General features: G+C 38.1%; 1 protein-coding gene across 1 annotated transcript in view; it reads left to right on the forward strand.

The window, feature by feature from the left end:
- The first annotated feature begins 8,200 nt into the window (after window positions 1-8,200).
- Window positions 8,201-10,000, forward strand: part of LOC136855025 (uncharacterized) — a 23,820-nt gene continuing 22,020 nt past the window's right edge. Inside the window, exon 1 of the mRNA XM_067131745.1 lies at window positions 8,201-9,162. The gene's annotated coding sequence lies outside the window, so the exon portion shown is untranslated. The remainder of the gene's footprint in view (window positions 9,163-10,000) is intronic.

The following is a 10,000-nucleotide window of genomic DNA, read 5'->3' on the forward strand; positions in this document are numbered from 1 at the left end:
TCTATTACACACACACACACAGACACACACACATACATACACACACACATATATATATATATATATATATATATATATATATATATATATATATATATATATATATATATATATATATTATATAATAGATAATGTCATGAAAATGCATGAAATATGCCCAAAAGCATATATATATATATATATATATATATATATATATATATATATATATATATATATATATATATACGACATTGGCCCCATAGGTGCTAACCATCCGCTTTTCAGCAATTCTATTGAGATGAGGCGCTGGCCATTCTTTCCCACCAAGTTGTAACCAACTGCTTTTATCTAATTACCAAGTACTAATTCACTGCTTAAGTTAATAGGAAACTCTGCTATACAATTGTCCCTCTCACTCTATCGATTCTCCCCAGTCTTATTATTTTAAAACATTAACTCTTGAGTATAATTCTTTAATCAGCTCATTTGGGATTCCATATAACTATTTCCTGTCAATGACTTCGTCCAATATAAAACCGGTTCATTAAATTATCGGCGAGGTTAAAGATTTGGTGGACTTCAATTACAGAAAATAAATAGCGCTCAAGGATACTAAATAATTATTAGGTACGTTGGGAGTCAGACTATAAAAAAAAAAAAAAAAAAAAAAAAAAAAAAAAAAAAAAAAAAGGGCAATTTACCAAAATAAAATTATAATAAAGAAATATTTTGCCTTTACTAAATTTTGGCACTATCAACTCTGGGACAGGACGGCATAATAACTATAATAACAGCATCGTGGGGCAATATCACCCAAGATACCAATATTTGTTTACATGAATTTCCGTTGAAATCGATAGAAAATGGAACAATTACAGAAAACGGTCTCAAATTAATTGGGAAACTCATAAATAACGTTGCGTCTTCACTATACTTACGATCCTTAACCTCGCATCGCATAGCCAGTAGGGGTGCACTGTAGGCATTACTTAAGGTCCTTTGTAGCGCCGGTTCGGCCCCAAGCTGCAACCCCTTTCAAACCCTTTTTACTGTACCTCCATTCGTATTCTTTCCTCCATCTTGCTAATCCATCCTCTCCTAACAATTGTTTCATAGTGCATCTGTGAGGGTTTCCTCCTGTTACGACTTTGTAACCTTTTGCTGTCATCCTTTCAGCGCTGAATTACCTGATAGGTCCCAGCGCTGGGCCTAAATTATATTCTACCTAGCCTAGCGTAGCCTCTTTACAGTGAAAAATATCCAGCTTATTAATGCATATAGGCCATTCATAAATTCATTGGTTTTCACAGGTTAAAGATTTCCGGGCTGATCTGAATTAGAAAACATTCAGTTACTGTGACTGGAAACATCCACTAAAGGGATTCAGAAAGTAAATAAGATTGTTTGAATTTCAAGAAAATATTACTAAGAATACAACGAAATCTTTATGTACATCTAAAAAATGAAATAAGCTAATTATAACACAAATTAAATAAAACCAATTTAACTGTCAAAGAATAAATAACGTGTATATATAAACAATGAAACATACATGAAATAATGCAGACTCATTAAATAACGCAGAATTCCGATCTAGAATTCTTGTACGGACAGAAATAGAACACAATTTATTTCTGAAACTCTGGACAGAAATCTGACATGGCAGGCTGGATACTTAGGATTTTCCTTTTCTTGCCAATTTATATTGTTGCTGTTTGTGTGTGTGTGTGTGTGTGTGTGTATATGTATATATATATATATATATATATATATATATATATATATATATATATATATATATATATATATATAGTGTTAATATACTCCCACAGATTTGGAATTTTTTTTTCTCCAGCAGATTTTAATATATATATATATATATTTTAATATATATATATATATATATATATATATATATATATATATATATATATATATATATATATATATATATATATATATATATATATATGCTATTTTCCATCAGGCATGGTTCAAGACACAGCCAAGAACATCAAAAATGCAGTTTCATCTTCAACTGAGAGAGAGAGAGAGAGAGAGAGAGAGAGAGAGAGAGAGAGAGAGAGAGAGAGAAAGTTAAGTATACCTAGTTTAACTAGACCACTGAGCTGATTAACAGCTCTCCACGGCTGGCCCGAAGGATTAGACTTTATTTACGTGGCTAGAACCAATTGGTTACCTAGCAACGGACCTACACTTTATTGTGGAATCCGAACCACATTATACCGAGAAAATGAATTTCTATCACCAGAAATATATTCCTCTAATTCTTCATTGGCCGGCCGGAGAGTCGAACGCGGGCCCAGCAGAGTGCTAGCCGAGTACGATATAGACCCGTCCAACGAGGAACTAGAGAGAGAGAGAGAGAGAGAGAGAGAGAGAGAGAGAGAGAGAGAGAGAGAGAGCAGACCCAGCCTGAAGACAAGTAAATCCTATAAGTACCTTTTAATCTCATGTTTTATACGACCATGTATGTAGACAGGGTTGGGATGGTTGTGGTTGTGTGTGGAGGAAGGGGGGGATTGCTGTCCCCCACCCTTGAATTTTGGTAAGGAAAAACAACTGAATTAAGAAAATCTAAAAATAAAAAAATATAACGGACACATTTTAATCTAAATCTACACACAAAACAAACTAATGTGTGTTCTTTAATTAAAAATCCTGTCATTTGGGCCGTATTACCACTAACAATCACTGCTGCTACTACTGCCATCATCATTATTATTATTATTATTATTATTATTGAAAATAAGAAATCAATCCTTCAGAACAAGCCTAAAAGTCCTTCAGCTGTGCAAAGGAACTTCCCCAACCGAATTCCTATAAGTAAAATCAAGATAAACAGGATAAAATAACATATCATCAACAATAAAGACAAAGCAACAAAGAATAAATAAATACTCAACAGCATCGAAGTCTCTCTCAGACTTATAGAGGAAGGGCAGTCGTAATACTACCAAGAATCCCATTTTACAGAAAGAACTGTTGACTTGACAATGTAGCACCTTAACAGGATGTGAATGCTGAAGACCTTGAGGCACAGGAACTTATGGCACTTCTGGAGGGTTCCTTCTGAAGTACTATAAGATGTTATGAATGATAGACAAATCTGGATGTCTTCCACTGGTGACCTAGGTCTTGGTTATCGCTGCTTTGACAAGAAATCACCACCTTGAACAGTTAGGTTTAAATGATAGAAATACCTGGGGTCTGCAAATAACCAGACAGCTGAGCAATATTCTATCGCTGCTAGAAAAATAAAATTTGAAGCATGTGGCATTAATACCACAATTCCTTCAGATATAATAGCCCTTACGAACATGCACAGTTTCTAGCCTTCTGGCAGAATGAGATGATATTACTCTAAAGAGGTGTGACAAGTATTTGAATCAATAGAAGATAACTTTTATGTATCGACAAGTATCTAGAGAATCGTGGAGAGGTAGCTTGTGCAAGATTGGGCACTAAAGAAGTTTCTTAATTTTTACATGTGTGTAGCCTCATAGCCCTCTGGCTACACAATTACTGATCCGTTTCAGATCTCTGTTAAGGCTAGAACTAACTTCAATTTGCATTTGGCGTGAAGGTGTAATTAAGCAAGAGAACTATTGTCTGCATGTTAACTCCCAGATAAACAATTATGTCACTTGGAAGGGCTACGAAGCAACAATGGTCCCAAAACACCACCATGTAGAACGCCAGACAAAGTAGGTCTAGGGCCATTAAATAAAACCAACTCTCTGTTGTCAACCATTTAAACTGGGAATAAGACTAAGTGCGTAGGTACTTACTTACATAAGCCTTAAGGTTAACCCAGTCAAAGGCGGCCATGAAATCAACTTGAACAATCCTGAATTATATCCATGGGTAAGTTTATTCTGGATATATCTAGTTACATCTAAAAGGGAATCACAAATACCAAATGGATTCACGCTGGCATACTGACTGACAGGAATCAAGCATTTAGCTTAAAGGCATCACTTATTGAACCCATGGGAACAGGCACTGCATGGTATGAATTAATTAAATACGCTAAGTAAGAGAGACTGGACCTCAGACACCTTGTTGAAAATGAAGAGAACCCATCTGGATCTTCTCTATCCAAATGTCTAAGCTATCTAAAATGTGAGGCCATTTTATCTCTACTGAAAGAAAAACATATCTGGTGAGAGATGGCACAGGCTGTGCGAGGTAGCTCACTCTTACCATAATGGTAAGTTAACAGTTGTTCATTTCATGATTAGCTAACAGGCGTGGAGCAGAAGCACTAAATCTAAAAATGGATGATCTTAACTAAGTCAACCAAAGATGAGGCAGGGGTACTTCTTGTAGTTTTGTGTCCGAATCATTTATATAATTTCTCTCGGTAAATTCACAGACTATTTTCTTACAGGAGACTTTCAAAAAATCTTAGCTGACACACCTTGGTACGATTTCGTCTCCTTACAGAGGCCTTAATCAGTTAAGCATGATACCCCAATCCACATGAATCATTTAAACAATAACGACCATTAGTCCTAGTTTAAACAGTTTCCATTAAGATGACACGACCCGTCACTCTATTTCTTCGTGGGATGAGGTACAGCAATATTTGATATCTCTGTAGCTGCAATCACGGTCTGCAATTTCTCAGCTGACAAGACCTCACCCACAGTTTTCTCAGTATGGCACAAGGTCAGACGTGCCATATCCTCTGCCCAAGGTCGGATTTCTCAAGTTCTTGAAGATTGGTACTTTGGTCCACAGCTGACCTTGGAATATAGTTGCACGAAAGTATGATATTGAGTTTTTTTTCTCTCTCGAACTATCTGTCAATCATCCAAACCAAAGTCAGGACAACCTCTTTTCTGGTGTACCGTTGGTTGACTTATGCTTATCGATGCCAGGAGGGGTTATCTTTGAGACGTTTAGATTAAAATGGTAAAAATTAAATTAATAAGAATGAAAGCTTTAAACTAAATGAAAGACCAATTCAAACTATGCATGTTTTATCATACTTTCACACTTTAGATTCATAAAATTAAGTATTAAAAAGTAAAAAAATTAATAATTTAAAGATGGTCAATTCCTTTAATAAATTTCAATTGTATCCTGATAAATGCTGCTAGTATTTACCGATTCGAAACACGCAATGTATATAAATTATAAATTGGTCCAGAGAATTTACATTCAGCATGTTATAATCAAACTGTACGTTAGGACTTTAAATATTTGATGATTCGTGATTCAAATATCTGTCACACCTCTTTAGAATAATATCATCTCATTCTGCACGAAAGCTAGAAACTATACATATATTCGTAAGGCCTCTCACATCTCAAGAAATGTAAGAATTTTTCTTTCTAGCAGTAGTAGAATATTGCTCAGTTGTCTGGCTATTTGCAGACCCCAGGTATTTTTATCATTCATTAACACACACACACACACAGAGAGAGAGAGAGAGAGAGAGAGAGAGAGAGAGAGAGAGAGAGAGAGAGAGAGAGAATATGTGTAACGTGTATAACAACCTAGCATTATGGTAACGCCTCTACCATGTTACAAAAGTGAACTTCGAACATGAGTCTAATTACAGGAAGTCTTCTAAGAAAAAAAGGCAGCGTGGTATATGAGAGAGAGAGAGAGAGAGAGAGAGAGAGAGAGAGAGAGAGAGAGAGGTATGGAACTGTAGAGCAGCCGAATATGTAAGTATATTGCGGCACCGCCCCTCCTGTGTTACAGAGGTGGATTACAGACATGACCATAATAATTTAACCCAGAACAATTTGGCACCTGGGCCAGTCCCCCGGGGATCCGCGAACCATTCTGGGCCGTGAGATACTCTTCTCAGGGATACACAACCACATCCAGGGATACGAGAAATGGTTAAAAATATTATATCATATCTGCAGGTGGTGATGTACGTAAACAAGTCACGCAACATTGCCTTTCTAGGTGAAGAGAACGCAACCTGAATCTGAACCTGGGAAGGATAAATAAAACGTCACCGTGATTGGTTACGTCACTGGGGTGATTTCAGAATGTTTATTTTGTGATGTATGCTTTATTTATTGGTAATGTAAATCCTTATTTTATGAAATGAAGGTTAAGAAATGAATGATCAAAGAATGTTTTTTGCCTTTACAACAGAAGGACGTATAGAAGTCGGATAATGATAAATAAAAATAAAATTGATAAATATAATAATGCTCTCCCGAACTATAGCTGGAACACCATAACACTTTACTGATGCAGGGATTGAAAACATAACAAGGCCAAAGCTTTACTTATAAAAGCTATAATCATAAAAGCTATACTTACACATTTAAACCTCATACTCAATACTTTGCGTTACCAAAACATATGAATAAAATACGATTTTTTCTACGCTAAAAAGTTTCATAAAGTTACAGGTGATACAAATCTTTCTGGAAAAATACTTATATGTTAGTTTAAGGAAACTGACTATTGTATTTATTCATATGACAGACTATTAGCTAGTTAAATTCGTTCTCAAAGCCTTTTCGCCTACGACCCTAGTTACTGCGACGCCAGTCATCAGCCCTCACATCAAAAGATTCTCATTCCATTGGCATCCGCCCTTGATTCCGGAGTGTGGAATTCTATGCCTTCTCTCGTGTTTCCCGAATAGGTTTATTAGTTTAGAATGGAAGTTAATTAACATGTTTTGAAGTGTGCGCATGCCATGAGCCGTGGTTCTCGATGGGAACTTTCTTTTAGGCCTTAGGATATATTTAAAAAAAATTAAATAGAAAATTAAATATTTGTAAGAATGTATTATTCTTATAAATTTATACAAACTTTTGTTTTATTTATACCTATTTTCTGTCCAATTTAAAAAAATTTTATTTTTGTTTCGTGTCCGGGCTACACTTGGACACTAGGTTGCCCATCCCGTCTGTCATTAATAATTTTTTCTCTCCCTGTACCTCCACAACAGCTGCAACCCACAACAACTGACTAACAGCCAGGTACACAATCCACAAGGCCATAGTTTTAACGAAACGAGCCCATATCGTTTCTTTCCTCGTTCGGCTTGGGGGATCGAACCCGGGTCTCTTAGTTTGAATTTGTGGCAGAGAGAGGAGATAGAGAGAGAGAGAGAGAGAGAGAGAGAGAGAGAGAGAGAGAGAGAGAGAGAGAGAGAGAGAGGAATAACTGAGATTGAAGAGGCAAGCAAGACGAATAAGAGAAAAAGAATCTAGGAATATATATATATATATATATATATATATATATATATATATATATATATATATATATATATATATATATATATATATATATATATATATATATAGAGAGAGAGAGAGAGTTGAGGTAGGGTCCAATTAGCTATTCCAGGCAAAGAAGTCGGAGAGGGCATCTGGGAGTTTGGGATGCGAGTATAGGAAATGGAGGTTAGTGGCTGAGGTGAGGAGTGGGGTGGGAGGAGGGAGGGAGGGAGGGAGGGAGGTCACGAAGGGGTATAGGGCTGGGTATGAAGCTCTGACGAGGCTCTGGGAGAAGAAGGGGATTTCTAAAGAAGCTAATAGGGCCTGCAAGGTAAAGAAGAACACCAGCAGCAAAAGGCCCCATCTGACCCTGAAAAGAGGCAAGTCTGCCTTTTCACACGTCACGGCGTACGACCAGTCGGCCAGTCTGTTCCCCCCGAGGGTCCAGAACTGGATGACCCCTTTCGGAAACCTTAGGGAATCAAAATAAGAGAGAAAATAAAGGCGTCGGGACGGGTTGGCACAGCCCCCGCGAGACCAGGATATGCGTGAGAGCCAGGAGAAACAAGCCAACAAAAAGACGAATGCCAGGCCAGCGTTGCAGAGGTATCCTTTCTTGAGAAAATGTTATTTTTTTCTGGCGAGGGGCATAAACATGGGGTCGACGCCGACGCGCGGGGTTCCACAAGGCTGGAAGGATTCGCTCGATCGCAATCCAGCCCGCCTGCGTTTGCCTCAAGGTGGCCAAATGCAATTCACCACAGACGAAATCATGAGAAGCAATCACTCTGAATACTTAGAAATGCGACCATCTTGGCACTCCCGCGTCCGGGTTACGGGGGTGAGGTCGTCGGGAAGGCAGCAGACGACCTTGGCAACTCGTACCGAGAGACCACTGCCCAAAGAGGCGATGCCAGACGCAAGATCAAACTTTCCTGCCGCGACCTGTTTACTTGCCTGGAAATGAGATCAGGACCTGAGTTTGCAGGACCACCAGAGCAACTCACAAAGCCGAAAGACCGGGTCGTCTTGAGTAGACACCCGCCTTCCACTTCTGCCGTTTCATCTGCGGGAAAAGGAAGGCTCCATTTGAAAACTAGGAAGCTGAAATGGGCGGAGGGAGGAGGAGGAGGACCGATTGCAACAAAGAAGAAGTAGTAGTGTGTGTCATCCCTTGCTGGCGTGAATATTGCAAGAAGGGTCTCGGCACTGCTTACAGTGCATTCTTGCAGTTCGCTTTCCAGTGACGCCAGGAAGCCAACAGAAAACCAGATCTGGTTTTCTTGAGGATAACTGAAGAAGAAGAAGAAGAAGAGTCCTCTTAGTGAGGGACGAACAAACGATTATTGAGAGTGCTGGCTGTCTCGCAGATAATATTCTTGAATGTGTGATAAGTTTAACTAAACGCATAGGTCATAGTCAAGTGTGAGTCCGGGGCATTACCATGTGGTGACAAAATGTACAAAATTTCACAGAGTCTTCTACTCGACAGAAAATATTTGAAGACGTGAACCAGGACCTGTGTTATTTCTGCAGTTGTTCAATCTTTTCCATTCTCGCTCCTGCTCAGTTATGCTAAGAAGTTCTGACTAATTAAGAAGACTTTATCATGTGCCAATACGTCGAAATACAAAAGTCTACTGGAAATATTCAGCTGCATCAGCTGTCTGTGTCGATGATACTCTTAAGGTAATCGGACCCCTGGAATTCAGTCCTGGAATGCAATTCAAGAAGTTTATAAAATAAAAACAAAAATGAAAGGAACAGAGATCGTGTCAGGCTAATCGTTCTCGCCACAGTGGATTAAGTCCCCATCACCGCGACTTGTAACGAAAACCTACGAAAAGAACGCCCTCGAGGTCACGCAATAACAACAAACCCAACTGCCTGGTGACGCAAGCGCGCACAAGTTGTTTTGATGGTGGCGGTCGCTGGAAAATGTTGGAAGGTAAGGAAAGCGGATGAATGAAAAAAACGACACAACTTCGCGGTGAAATTCGAGTTTAATTCACTGCTTAAAGCGATGCAAATTATGAAGATTACGTGGTGTAGCTTTCGCGAGATAGGAGGGTGAGGGAACTTTGAAGGTATGTGAAAACGTAACTTCAAGGTACTTGTTTCTAGTTAACTCACTGCTTTCAGTATAAAAAGGCTTTGGATACCTTGCTGTGGTGGCTTTCCAGGTAACTCGCTCATTACAGCGACACTCTGACGAATGTGAGGGAAATGAAGACGAGGAAAGGCGAAACGCGCGTACGTAACATCATTAGTTCCATCTTTCATATTAATAACAGTAATGATGACTCTCAAGGTTTCATGTCTCCCGTCACCATTTCCTGCTGGTTTCTGACAGCCTTCTGCGACTCTTTCTGAATATCAATCCGTCAGGAGACAGGATGTCACAGCAGGAATCAGATGAGCAGATGGGTCTGCCATTCTTTTTACACTTTCTTGACTTTCCCTGAATTCTTGCTAAATTCTTCTTCTCTCTTTTTTTTCAGTAAGTTGAATTTTGTCTGATATTTCTCATCTGATGTTATCTGTTACCATTAGCGGGTTCAGAAATATTTCATGGGGGTGGCGCCAATTTTCATATGATACATTCATGTATATATATACATATATATGTATATATACATATAAATAATTTTTTCTAAAATTTTTATTATTTCTATAATAGATTTTTTTATTTTTCCCATATTTATATTTCTCATTTATGTTACTAGTATCTAAATCTTCAATAATATTATTTTGTCACTTTTCAAGGGTGGGGGGACGGCACGTGC

The sequence above is a fragment of the Macrobrachium rosenbergii genome, chromosome 30 (genome assembly GCF_040412425.1).
Source record: "Macrobrachium rosenbergii isolate ZJJX-2024 chromosome 30, ASM4041242v1, whole genome shotgun sequence".
Lineage (NCBI taxonomy): Eukaryota > Metazoa > Arthropoda > Malacostraca > Decapoda > Palaemonidae > Macrobrachium > Macrobrachium rosenbergii.